At 39.9% G+C, this 13158-nt stretch overlaps 1 pseudogene; it reads left to right on the forward strand.

The window, feature by feature from the left end:
• Window positions 1-2640: 2640 nt before the first annotated feature.
• LOC125166476 (forkhead box protein H1-like) overlaps window positions 2641-13158 on the forward strand; it is a 69161-nt pseudogene continuing 58643 nt past the window's right edge.

The raw sequence follows: 13158 nt of genomic DNA on the forward strand, positions 1-13158 counted from the left end.
ATCTGCACAAACTCTTCCAGAATATTGAAGAGGGGCAGCAAATACTTCCCACCTCATTCTATAAAGCCAGCATCATTATCCTGACAGCAAAACAAAAGTTATTACAATACAAAAATAAAGTACAGAACAACATTCCTCATGGACATACATTCAAAAATTCTAAACAAAATTTGATCAAGTCAAATCTAACAATGTTAACAAGAGAATATATCATGATCAAGGAGTAATTTCTCTTAAGGTTGCTTTAACAATCAAAACTCAATTAATGCAGGGGCACCTGGGGTGGCCCAGTCATTTAAGCAACTGACTCTTGATTTCAGCTCAGATCATGACCTCATGGTTCATGAGATGGAGTCTCACGTCAGCTCTGCACTAAAATGCAGAGCCTGCTTGAGATTCTCTCTCTCTTTCTGCCCCTTCCCTGCTCTTTCTCTCTCCCTCTCAAAATAAATATTTTAAAAAAGGTTTAAAAATTCAATTAATGCAATTTAAAAACATAACATAGTATTAACATTATTAAAAACTTTTATTTTTAGTGGTTTTTATTTTAATATTATATAACAACAAAAGATTTTTTAATATTAGAAAACAACAGAAAAGGTATTTGAAAACTCTCCCTATATATTTCTTACAGAAACTTACAGCAAATTAGACATCTATTGAGAGATTTCCTTATTCTGATAAAGGGTATATATGTAAAAGACTGCAGGGGCACCTGGGTGGCTCAGTCGGTTAAGTGACTAACTTCAGCTCAAGTCACGATCTCACGGTTTGTGAGCTCTAGCTCGGCATCAGGCTCTCTGCTGTCAGCACGGAGCCGGCTTGGGATCCTCTGTCTCCCTGTCTCTCTGCCTCTCTTCCATTCCTTCTCTCTCTCTTCCCACCCCCCTCCCAAAAACAAATAAACATTAAAAAATGTTTTTAAAACTTCAGCAATATCATACTTCATGGTGAAAGAACGAATGATTTTTTTCCCTGAGGTCAGAAACAAGGCAAGACTTTGATCTTACCACTTCTGTTCAAAATTGTAGTAGAGTCTAATCAGTGCAATAAAGTAAGAAAAAGAAATAAAGGCATCGTATTGGGAAGGAAGTCATTAACGGTCTTTATTCACATACAGCACAATTGCCCAGATAAGAGATGTCTAAATAAGGAATGGAATTTACAAAAAAACACATAAATACTAATAAGTGGGTTTAGCAAGATTGCAGGCACAAGACAATATGGAAAAATCTATTGTTTCTGTACACTAGCATTGAACAGTCAGAAATCAAAATTAAAAATCAATAGCATTTATAATAGCAACAAAATTTTGAGAAACTTAGAGATTAATCTCATGAAAGATGTGTCACACTTTATACACTAAAAATTATGAAACATTGTTGAGAAAAATTAAGGAACAGCTAAATAAATGCAGAGATAGACCATGTTCAGGGGTCAAAAGACTCAATATTGTTAAGAGGTCAGTGTTTCCCAAATTGATCTAAGGATTCAACACACCCCCAATCAAAATTCCAGCATGCATTTTTATAGAAATTGATGAATTGGTTATAAAATTCATATGGAAATTCTATGGATCCAAAAACAATCAAAACAACTTTGAAAAAGAAAAAGTTGGTAAATATTTGTTCTTCAATATTCTGGAATAGTTTATGTAGATTGGCATAATTTCTCATTTATTTATTTACTATTATTATTTTTACAAATTGAGATAAGACTACTTCATCTCAAAATTTGTCTTACAGCTCATATAATTAAGACAATCTGGCATACATACAAAAATAGACAGATGAGTGAAACAAGAGAGTCCAGAAATAGACCCCTACACACTTATATACCACTGAGCTTTGACAAATGTATAAGGCAATTCAGTAAAGAATTTATAGACTTTTCAACAAATATTGTTGGCAAAATTGGATATCCATATGCAAAAAAATTTGGATATCCATATGCAAAAAAAATCTCAATAAATATTGTTAGAAAAATTGGATATCCATATGCAAAAAATAAAGACAAAAAACAAAAAACTTTGATCCATACCTCATATCATACACAAAAATTCACTTAAAATGGATCATGAACTAATTGTAAAAATTAAAATTATAAAATTTCTAGAAGAAAACTTTTGTGCCCTTGGGTTAGGTATAGAGTTCTTAGATACAACTATAACATGATCCCTAAAAGAGCAAATTGATAAATGGACTTCATCAAAGTTTCAAACTGCTGCACTACCAAAGACTCTAAGAACCACACTGGGACAAAATATTTTCAAATCCTATACCTAGTAGAGGACTTACATCCAGAATATGTAAAGATCTTTCAAAAATTCAATAAACAATTCAATTCAAAACATGGGCAAAAGATTCAGGCATTTCACCAAGGATGATACACAACAGCAAGTAAGCACATAAAAACATGCTGAGCATCACTACTCACTGGGGAAATCAAACTTAAATAACGACAAGAGATTTCTATTTATCAAAAAAATATTCCAGAAAACGGAAACTAATCTTTAGTGACAGAAAGTAGATTAGCGATTACCTTTGGACGAGGTGCAGGGAAGTTTGGGAAGGAGAGATTACCAAGGGGCAAGTGAAACTTTAGGGAGTAATGGATACGTCCATTATCTTGATAGCGATGATGGCTTCACAGATGGACAGGTAGGTCAAAACTCAACAAAAGGTACACTTTAAGTATAAGCAGTTTATTGTTTGTCAAATTATACCTCAAAACAGCTGTTTTTTAAATCTTTTTTTTAAAGGATTAGAATATTTTCTAGTCAATAGGGCTCCTAGTGGCCTCTTTTAGAGCTGTACGATGTTTGAGGTGGTTTAGTCCCAGTGCCTCACTTTACACAGTAAGCTGTGCAGCACAGAGAATACAAAAATCACTAAGCTTGGACTCTTCAATAGGACACATTTAAGTGCAAATCCAGGCTCTGCCCTCTTCACCTTTCCAAACCTGAGTTTTCTCAACTCTCAAGTGAGGCTAACAGAAGTGGTCTCTTATGGTCCTTGTGAGTATGAGATGCGACAATAGATGTAAACCACTTAGCCAGCACATAGCATGGACACCATAATTGGTAGCTATTATTAGGAAACTAAAGCCCAGAAAGATGAAGTGACTTGCCCAACGTCACACAGTTGGGTCATAGCAAGAAGGACCCTAAAGCCATCTCACCTGCTTCCTAGTCAGGTGGTTTTCTTCCATGAGCTGTGATCCTTCAACTGGTATTTACAACATCAGACCCATTGCTCAACAGCAAAAGTGAAATCAAGAGGACCCCACGTAGAATATAGCACCAAGTAAATTCAGCTGTAGCACCAAAAACTAACAGAGTTGGTACCCAAAATTCTACACAACCACTAAATTGTGCAACTGATACAGACATCATGTTAGGACCCTTATATGTGATACTAAATACAACACAGCTTCCAGCTGGGGTTCATGGTAGGTAGAGGTCAGAAAGTGGGACAGTGAAACTCAGGAACTTCTATGCTAAATCATGAATTCTCGATCTAAGATCCAAGAACCTTAAAGTTTCCTGCATAATCGTTCAGGGCCCTGGGGACCTCCTGAGATAGTATGGAGAAAGTATATGTGCACGAGCGCATACACACACACACACGCACACACACATACTTCACCTTTATAGCTTTTATAAAACTCTTAGAGATAAGTGATCCTCCTAAAATATTAAGAATGGCTGGCACAGGGAGTAAGCTGATTTCAGAGACGGACATGTTACCAAAAATCATAACCATCAAGAAGTCACATTGAAAGATAACTTGAAATGGTAAGTTTGATCTGTTTCCTTTGATTAAATGTGAAATGAAATCAATAAGCAACACTCAAGCAACCTCTGGGGTTACAAGCAGAGGGAAGACCCCATCAAAGGCAGGGGCCACGGCGACAATTGGTCTGACAGTTCGTGGTGGCTTGAACAGCAGGCAGCTGGTTAACAGAGTCAAAACAAAATTGGTTAATTTTTTACTACCGTAACCCTAATTAAATCTTAGTAAAATCCTTGTGTGTAAAATAACCCAGAATCGGTCAAAAGAGCTTTCGACGACCCTGGAAGACAATGGTGATTCTCAATCTCCAGCATTTGGAGGCTGCTTCAAAAAAAAAAATCCGTGAGGTCCTCCTAAGTGTGTACACATCTAGCAACATATACAGTAAATTCCTCATAGAATAAGAAAAGGAAAAGACCCAGTAGTAAGGGGTCATGATTAAAGCTTATCCTCCTCAGAATGGAGAGCAAAATCAAAGTTTAAAATGCTTCCACAGAAGGGGCTGGTGGGAGATTAATAATTAATGTACGGCAGCAATACGGAAATTTTGAAATGTAAATCTGATGAACAAAAAGTGGCATACGATGACAAGCAGGCGCAACAAGGGAGAAGGCGTGGAGGAGGGCCTTGTGCTGGGAGACAGGATAGAAAGTAGCCCTGATTGGGCTTGCGGGGGGGTCCCTTCCCCACCCCCCACACCCCCACCGCCGGCGCCAACTTTCATTTGGACGCGGACAGCTGCTGAAAAGTTAGGAGAGAGCGAGGAGCGGGAAGACTCTTTAACCAAAACAAATCAGGTTCACTTGTAGCTTTCCCAAGAGTCTTTCTCTGAAAAAAAGAAAAAGAAGAAAGTTTAACACATCACTTTGATATGTGCTTTGCCAGCCAGTTCTCTGCACTTCCCATTTCCTTCCCATCCTCTTTGCTCGCGTTCTTACTGTTAGATTTCTTTTTAAAAATCCATTTCAATTTTCCTCTAATATTTGTGTATAATTTTTCCTCCTTTTAACTAAGCTCCTTTTGAAATGCCTCCCTTTGTGTGTCTGCAGGCAGGGGGGCAGGGACTTTGCTCTCCTCTTTGGCCCAGTTTACGGGGGCTTGGGGCTTCACCGAGAGCTCTCAGGAGCATTGTGCAAATTGCACCAGGGCTTCCGTTGGAAGGAGCCACTCATCCCGGCGACCCCGTGCTGTGCCCGAGTGCATCAAGGCCATGTCAACCCCTTGATGCTGCCTCACGCTGTGATCTTCCTTTGCACTGTGTCATATGTCACGATGGGTTTTCCCACAATGCATTCTTTAGTTCAGTGTCAGGGAAAAAGAACAAATAATGTGCTCCTGTGGCAGCCAAACATGCTACCTGCAAGGTTGGGGAGCTGAACACATTTTCCTCCTCTGGAGTGAATTCCCTCAGCTGAAGCTGTCTCTCGTGCTTGCCATTATTCTCACTCTGCCCACCCCTCCCCTACTCTGACTTCAGCTGCTCTGCAAAGTGCTTTCTGCAGGTTAAAGCATTCGTTTGGCAGGAAAATTTGGAGTTGCAGACAATCTTTGTGAGTTCATTGATGGGTCTGTTTATGCTAAATATATTTACACAAGAAATACTGATCTAAGGTGTTCCATATTGTCTATATAGAGTTTCGTCATGAAACCGTGTGAAAATTTGCAGAGGGCAGAAGTTCCCCTAGAACAAGGCCACTGAGAAATCATCCCTAAACTCATGAAAATGTCTGTTTTTAATTGCCAGTTCATCATCACTTTACCTTTTTAAAAAAAATTATGATGGAGAATACCTCCTTTGCTGTGCAAAATAGCCAAATGCCAGACTGGCTGCCCTTAATCTGTCTTTCTGAGAAAGGAAAGAAGGCTTGCTTGCCCCTGATGATTGCATTTATTATCTGACTACATACAGTCTCTTTTACGCACAGCACAGGCTGTAGCATGTGTGGTGTTTGGAGGTATTCATGCAAACTTTTTATACCCACTGGCCTTACACACAGAAGGAAGAGACAAACAACATGTTAAACCTTAGGGCATCTGAAAGGATCAATGGAAAAAAAAAAAAAAAACCAGACTTCCCTCCTCTGTGGAGTGTCCACAGCTTACAATAAAGTGTAAAAAATAAATAAATAAGATCATATCATATGACTCTCCGCACCCTGCTACACAGGGGATTTGTTAGACATGCAGGCTTTCAGACTCCTCCCCACACCTACCAATTCAGAATCTGCATTTTGACAAGATTTCCAGATAGTTCGCTTACACATCAAAGATTGAGGAGCGCTGCGCTGCACGATGGTGTGGTAGGTGTTTCCGAAAAGATGCAGCCTGAGGAGTCAATTGCATGTAGAACTTTTGCCCTGAGAGCAAACCACCTTGTCTGGTATACGTACAAAGTATCCTCATAAACTACAAATGGTATTTCTCATATCAACAGAGGAAGAGAAAGCTAAATAAAAACACGTACTCGGTGCAAACATCCCTTTTCTATTTATGGAGAAATGCATATGAAGTATATATAATTTTATATATATTAATGCACGTGAAAATGGCTTAGCAACAAAATAGAGACAGATCCTGGGTTGCTATAACACTAAATGGAGGATGGAGAACCCTGATGAAGGTTAAAACCAATTCAAATTTGCAGGTTGTGCTGACTATATTATTCTGAAGGAGTTTGTGGTATGATAGTCTACATTGAATCATTTAGATACTTACAGTGTGCATAAATTGAAAACTGTTATTTTTTTCTTCTGAAATGAACTGCTAAGTATGTGTGAGCCCAGCTCTATAAAGCGCTCCCTCTCGCGCTCTCTCTCTCTCTCTCTCTCTCGCTCTCTCCCTCTCTTCCCCTTATCACTTTTTTCCCCCTTATCTTTCTTGATGTCAAACCATGATGGCTGATGCTATCATATGTCTCTTGGTTACACTGGAAGTATTCTTTAAACTCCTTGGTAGAATGCATCCCCCCTACAGCCCTGTTCCACCTCTGCCCTTATAAATACACTTCCATTGCCAATCCTACTCTCATTTGTAACAAGGTAAATTCTTACTTAGGCAGTGTTTATTGTCAGGTTCATGTTTGCTTATTGATACTTTGGTTTTATCAAATGTGTCTCAGCGTGAAAATCTTATTTCACTAATGAGAAAGCTGAGTTCAAAGACTTCTTTAGAAGTGTTATACATAAACAACCACGAAAGAGTGTCCCCAACCATAGCAAGCCAGGCCTTGTATTCCTACTCTTGAAATACCACTCATTACAAACGTTGGGGGATTTCTTCTGATTAGATTAATTTCTTATCATTTCACCTTACTCGGTCGCTTCTTTTTTTCCTCTCACTACCAAATACCCATTTTTCAAACTTTTTAAAAACACTAGACTTCATTTGGGGAGCAGTTTCAGGTTTACAGAAAAATTGAGCAGAAGTCCAGACTTACATATCGCCTCAAACTCCTCCCACTTAGTTTTCCTTATTTAGTAACATCTTGCGTTAGTGTGGCACTCTTGTTGCAATAGTGATATATAATTATTAACTAATTTACATAGTTGAGATCAGAGTTCGCTTTTATTTCTATGGGTCCAAATATCCATTTTTTCATTGCATCACTGCTGTGATCCTTTCTGGATTTTCTTCCCACCTAATTAAGAGAAATACATACTGGTACAAAAAAGAAGCCCATTCCAATCGATCACCACATTACCAGAGGTAAGTAGTAGCTATTTGTTTCTTCTCTTGAACATCTATTGCATTCGAAGGACCTTGAGGCAGCAAGTGACTCAGACATGTATCCGACATGGACTCCCTCTCTGGAACCTAGGCTCAATTAGGAGGCATAAAACATGGATAAAAGTACTAAGACAAGGATTGAAGAGAGCTCAGGAGAAAAACCATGGCAAGTTGAGTGGGTGGAGAAGGACAGGCTCTTGTAGGGAAGGCAGCATTTGAGAGCCAGGAAAGATCAATAGAATTTGAGGGTGTGCCAATCAGGTTTAGGGACTGGCTGAGAACAACTCTAGTGAAAAGACTGACGATGGAGAGATGTGGGTCTTGTAAGAAAGCCAGAAGGAATTCAGACTGGTTGACTACAGACAGGATTAGTGAAGGGCAGGGATGGTCAACAAAGCTGAGAGTGGATTATCCATTTCTGTGGAGGATACTCCTAGAACATTTAGAGAAGTGGTTCTCCAAGTGAGGTAACAAGACACCCCAAGGCTGTTTCTAGAGCCAGGTTTCTCTTAGTATGCTACTTGGCTCATCAAAACAGAACCAGTCTCCTGAGGCTCTTATTTCCAGGCCTCACTTACACTCACCTATTCAGGATCTGGAGGGAGGAGGTGAATGTAGAGACCAGGAATTCACATTTTGAACAAGAATTCCAGGGGCGCCTGGGTGGCTCAGTCGGTTGAGCGTCCGACTTCAGCTCAGGTCATGATCTCGCGGTCCGTGAGTTCAAGCCCCGCGTCGGGCTCTGTGCTGACGGCTCAGAGCCTGAAGCCTGTTTCGGATTCTGTGTCTCCCTCTCTCTCTGACCCTCCCCTGTTCATGCTCTGTCTCTCTCTGTCTCAAAAATAAATAAATGTTAAAAAAAAAATTGAACAAGAATTCCAGGTGATCCTTATACTATAGTATGAGATAATTTTTCTAAGACAGTTGGGAAATGTGCCAGGGCACAATAGTACTTTGAGCAGAAGTACAGACTTACATATCGCCTCAAACTCCTCCTTTTTTCATTGAATTCAAAATCCACACACCTTTTTAAAAATAAACACATGACCTCAAAAAATTTATCTATGAGGTAGACACACATTCACCCTCCTCTCTCATTAAAAATATTTGGATGGAAACATAGGAGGAGCACTGTACCAAAAGCAGGCAGAAGACCCAAATATGCTGCTAATATGTGGAAACGTATATAGATTCTTAGGCATAAACTCTGCTTTGTGTGTCTGTATAAATATCGCCTTTCTCTGCAATGATCAGCTTTGGCCTCCTCCACACCTCCCCTGGTTTGATGGCAGACCATAATAATGTCACTTGGCTATTCTTGAAAAACAGCTACTAAATGTTGATGATACTTACTGCAGCAATATTTATGTGAGAATCCTAAAATACTTGGGAAAATGTTTTGAGGGTGCAAAGGCTGGCATAGCCATAAATTCTGAGTAACGCTGCAGTTGGGCAGGGACATAAAGTTCAATCGCCTCTGATTTTCTGGACGGTTTTGTTCACTGTTTTGTACACTCATACGACCCTTCTTAGTCTAACTGGATGTGGGGCTCTTCCTAGCAGGTTAACTGTCAAACTGAGGAACTGAAGAATATCGTGATTTCCCAAGTCTCATTTGCTCCTGGGGTCATTCTTACCCACAATGAAGAAATCAATTCAATGGCCAGTCTCATTTATCTCAGATTCCTGAAAATTAAACTTCAGACGTTTCTGTACACACAGAAGTGAGAACAAAAGGAAAATCCAAGTCTTCAAAACCATGTGCCTTGAACATAATGGCTGCTGGTAACAAAAATAGAAACCCCTCCCTTTGAGAGAAATGTACTAAACAATGCAGATACAAAGACATATGCAATTTGTAACCAGAGAGAGGAGTTGTATAGGCAAAAGCAGCCAGTGCTTGATTTAATGAACCAAATCACCAATTATCCACAAGGGTAAATGGCTATTCCCCATACTCAGTTCTCACCTCCCACACACTCTGCTTTGGAAATTATTCCTCTGAATGGACATGCAAAGCAGAAGATGCAAAGAGAACTTTGCCTTTGTTCATTCTTCCTTCAAACATTTATAGGGGAGCCTGGGTGGCTCACTTGGTTGAGCGTCTGACTTTGGCTCAGGCCATGATCTCACGGTTTGTGAGTTCGAACCCCGCATTGGGCTCTGCACTGACAGTGGGAGACTTCTCAGGATTCTCTCTCTTTCTCTCACTCTACCTCACACACTCTCTCTCTCAAAGTAAATAAACTTTTTAAAAATGCTTTAAGGGGCACCTGGGTGGCCTGGGTTGGTTAAACGTCCGACTTCAGCTCAGGTCATGATCTCGAGGTCCATGAGTTCCAGCTCCGCGTCGGGCTCTGTGCTGACAGCTCAGAGCCTGGAGCCTGCTTCGGATTCGTTGTCTCCCTCTCTCCCTGCCCCTCCCCTACTCATACTCTGTCTCTCTCTCCTTCAAAAATAAATAAACATTAAAAAAAATTTTAAATAAAAATGCTTTAAAAATGTTCATTCAAGGGGCGCCTGGGTGGCTCAGTCGGTTAAGCGTCCGACTTCAGCTCAGGTCACGATCTCTCGGTTTGTGAGTTCGAGCCCCGCGTCGGGCTCTGGGCTGATGGCTCAGAGCCTGGAGCCTGCTTCCGATTCTGTGTCTCCCTCTCTCTCTGCCCCTCCCCCGTTCATGCTCTGTCTCTCTCTGTCCCAAAAATAAATAAACGTTAAAAAAGATTTAAAAAAAAAATGTTCATTCAAATGTAAACAATTATTCTTCAAGTGTGTTGTGTGGCTGTTTTGTGTTTTCCACAACTCACTGCTCTATTTTGTAAGACCATGTCACTCTAACATTGATAACATGGCCCTCTCGCCATCTTTAGTACATATCTGGAACTCATCTGGGGGTCCTGGGCTACTGCCGTGTCATTAGCTATTTTGCCTCCACCCTTTATTCAACTGAAATGATTTTTTAATTATTGAAGAGAGATCCTTTACAGGATCTCTCATCTTACCTAAGCTGCTACCCTTTTAGAGTCTTTGATCAGAGAATCATACCTGCATTGTCTCTGAGGTTTAAGAAATTTACTTTCCCAAAGTCTAAATTTTATCTGACAATGTCTAGTTTTGCAGCCCTTTGCCCAAATCTCTACAATGGGCAGTAATTTTCCCTATAGTTTCATTAATTTTCACATTCTTGACTATTCTCCTTTCTTACTTCAGTGACAGGCCAAGATGGCTCCTTCCGAACCCATCCATTTCAACACCCCCCCAGGTCCCTCCATACACAGACACACACAGACACACACACACACAGACACAGGCGCACGCACACACACACACACACACACACACACACACACACAATTTCTCAGGTTCTATGATATCTCTAGACTACCCCAAAACAAATTTTCTTGAGTGGGGCCAAATATTTGAGGTCATAGTCATGAAAAGAAAAGGTCACTCAGGCTCTCAGTAGTTTTAACCTCACAAATAGAATCCAATTTTTGCAAGCCCAGTAAAGAATGCATCAGATTAGATGCTATGCTTTGCTGGAGTGAAACTTCCAACAGAGTTCCAAATATTTGACATCCCTCATGTCTGTCTTAGCTTAACCCTCTCATTGTTGTTACCTGAATTATAATAGTTTATTCCACAACATCCATCTTTTCAGGAAGGCTTAGGTTTAATAAGAATAATATCCATTTTTCCTTTGCAAAATAACATATATACACTCACATTATACATATATACGCCCACAAACATATACGATTTTTGACAATGTAACTTTCCATTTTCAGAAATATTTCTGTTTACTGTAAGCAGATTAATGACAAAGACTATTCAAGAGCTCTTTCAGGCTTCTTTGCCTCTTTCCCTGGTCAATCCAAATTTAACACTTATATTTAATAGTAATTCCATGTGAGAGCAAGAAAACACCTCTCTACCCACCCTTGAGTGTAGAGCAGTAAAAGATAAAAAGTTATGATAGTATTCTGGTCTTGAGAGAATCAGAATGCCTATTTATTTCTCTTTTGTGGAAGTGCACTTGAGAAGTAAAATGTGAAACCCTACCCCAGTGTGAGATTAAAAGCAGAGGGAGGTTTTCCTCATAACTACAAATGATCTACACGGAGAGAACAAGTAATGATGAGTTTTTGAAAATGATAAGATTGTAGCAATCCGAATCACTGCAAGAAATTGGCAAATTGTAAAACGACCAGAAGGAGCCACAGTGAAACTCTAATTTTGCCGGCTCTCCAGCCTCAGCAAACGGAGAAGATGCAGGTGGCAGGGATGATTTTCCTCTTTCCAGGGTGGCTGGACCTTCTAAACCATGAGATACAAGAGGTTAGCTGTGTGGTCTCTGTTGGAGAGAGTTAAAGGATCATGGTCGCAGAGCACAGGGCAGTTGAGATATCTGTAAACTCATTTCTGTCATTGCTTTAGGGACACAAAATCCTGTTGGCTTTATTGAATGTGGTAACTGTCAGCGTGTTATGAACATTAACAGGGTCTGCAGAAGTGACCTCCACCGTTGACTAGATAGTTCCCATTGGAACGAGGTTATGACTTGTATCAAGCAAAGTGATGCCTGTTCAAAGAACGGGAACACTCGGGTAAGATTCTGGAGGTGTCTGGAAGTTAATAACCATCTATTGGTAACTAACACCTTCACGTCTACAGACCAAAATTCTGTCCCGGCCTAAAATTCCTTATTTTTTTTTAAATGAAACTAAGCACAAATAAAGCCCCAATGATGAAACTAGGAATGCTCAAACGTCATTTTGTAGATCCATTGAGACCCACCCACCCCCAAATTTTGGAAAGTACTTGGGATTTCTTGGTCACAGTCATGAAAGAAACGGACCATCAAAGGTTCTAAAAAATCACGACCTCCTTGTTTAGATCAGATTATCCTTTTACCAGTCAGCTGGTCGGGCATCTCATCCTTCCAGACACTGCCACCAGTGCTGTGTATTAGCCCCAAAGACCCACGCCCCACGACTCCATATTGTATCTTCTTGGCTCCTTATGTAGTCTCTTGACTGTGTTCCCATAGTTGGTACCTCTGTTTCTCCTTCATACCCTGGCCCTGGCCCTAGCCTGGTCCCTAAAATTCCTCAGGACTGCCTCAGCTTCTTCCAGGTAAGCCTGCACACCTGACTATGACAGCAATACACCACGCTTAGGAAACTACCTTTTCCCCTTATTCTCTGTAATCTAATAGCTATTTTTGTGAGGTCTTCATTGCTAGTTTTTTTTTTTCCAAATGTGAATAATGTTTACTATCCCTCTATTTTTTTGTTCTTAGAGAAAGGATGTAAGCAATTAGCTCAACACCCTCAATATGGTAAAAAGTAAACTGAGTTTTATACTAAACTTCATGTCTTAATTTGGTCATTTCCTCTTGGTAGCACAGTACTTTATTAAAGGTCTCTAACCTCTTCAATTCACTGATTCACTCATTCACTGATTCATTCATTCAACAAACATTTATCCTTTCCATTTTCTCAATTTTTGCATTATAAAACATCTTGCCTAAGAGAGTTTTGTTGTGATTGGTGAATCACATAACTGATGCTTTTTATTCTTACAATTATTTCAATGCAAACATTTCCAGCCTGCTTTTATTTCCATTGATTTTCAC

This window comes from Prionailurus viverrinus, chromosome B2 (genome assembly GCF_022837055.1).
Source record: "Prionailurus viverrinus isolate Anna chromosome B2, UM_Priviv_1.0, whole genome shotgun sequence".
Lineage (NCBI taxonomy): Eukaryota > Metazoa > Chordata > Mammalia > Carnivora > Felidae > Prionailurus > Prionailurus viverrinus.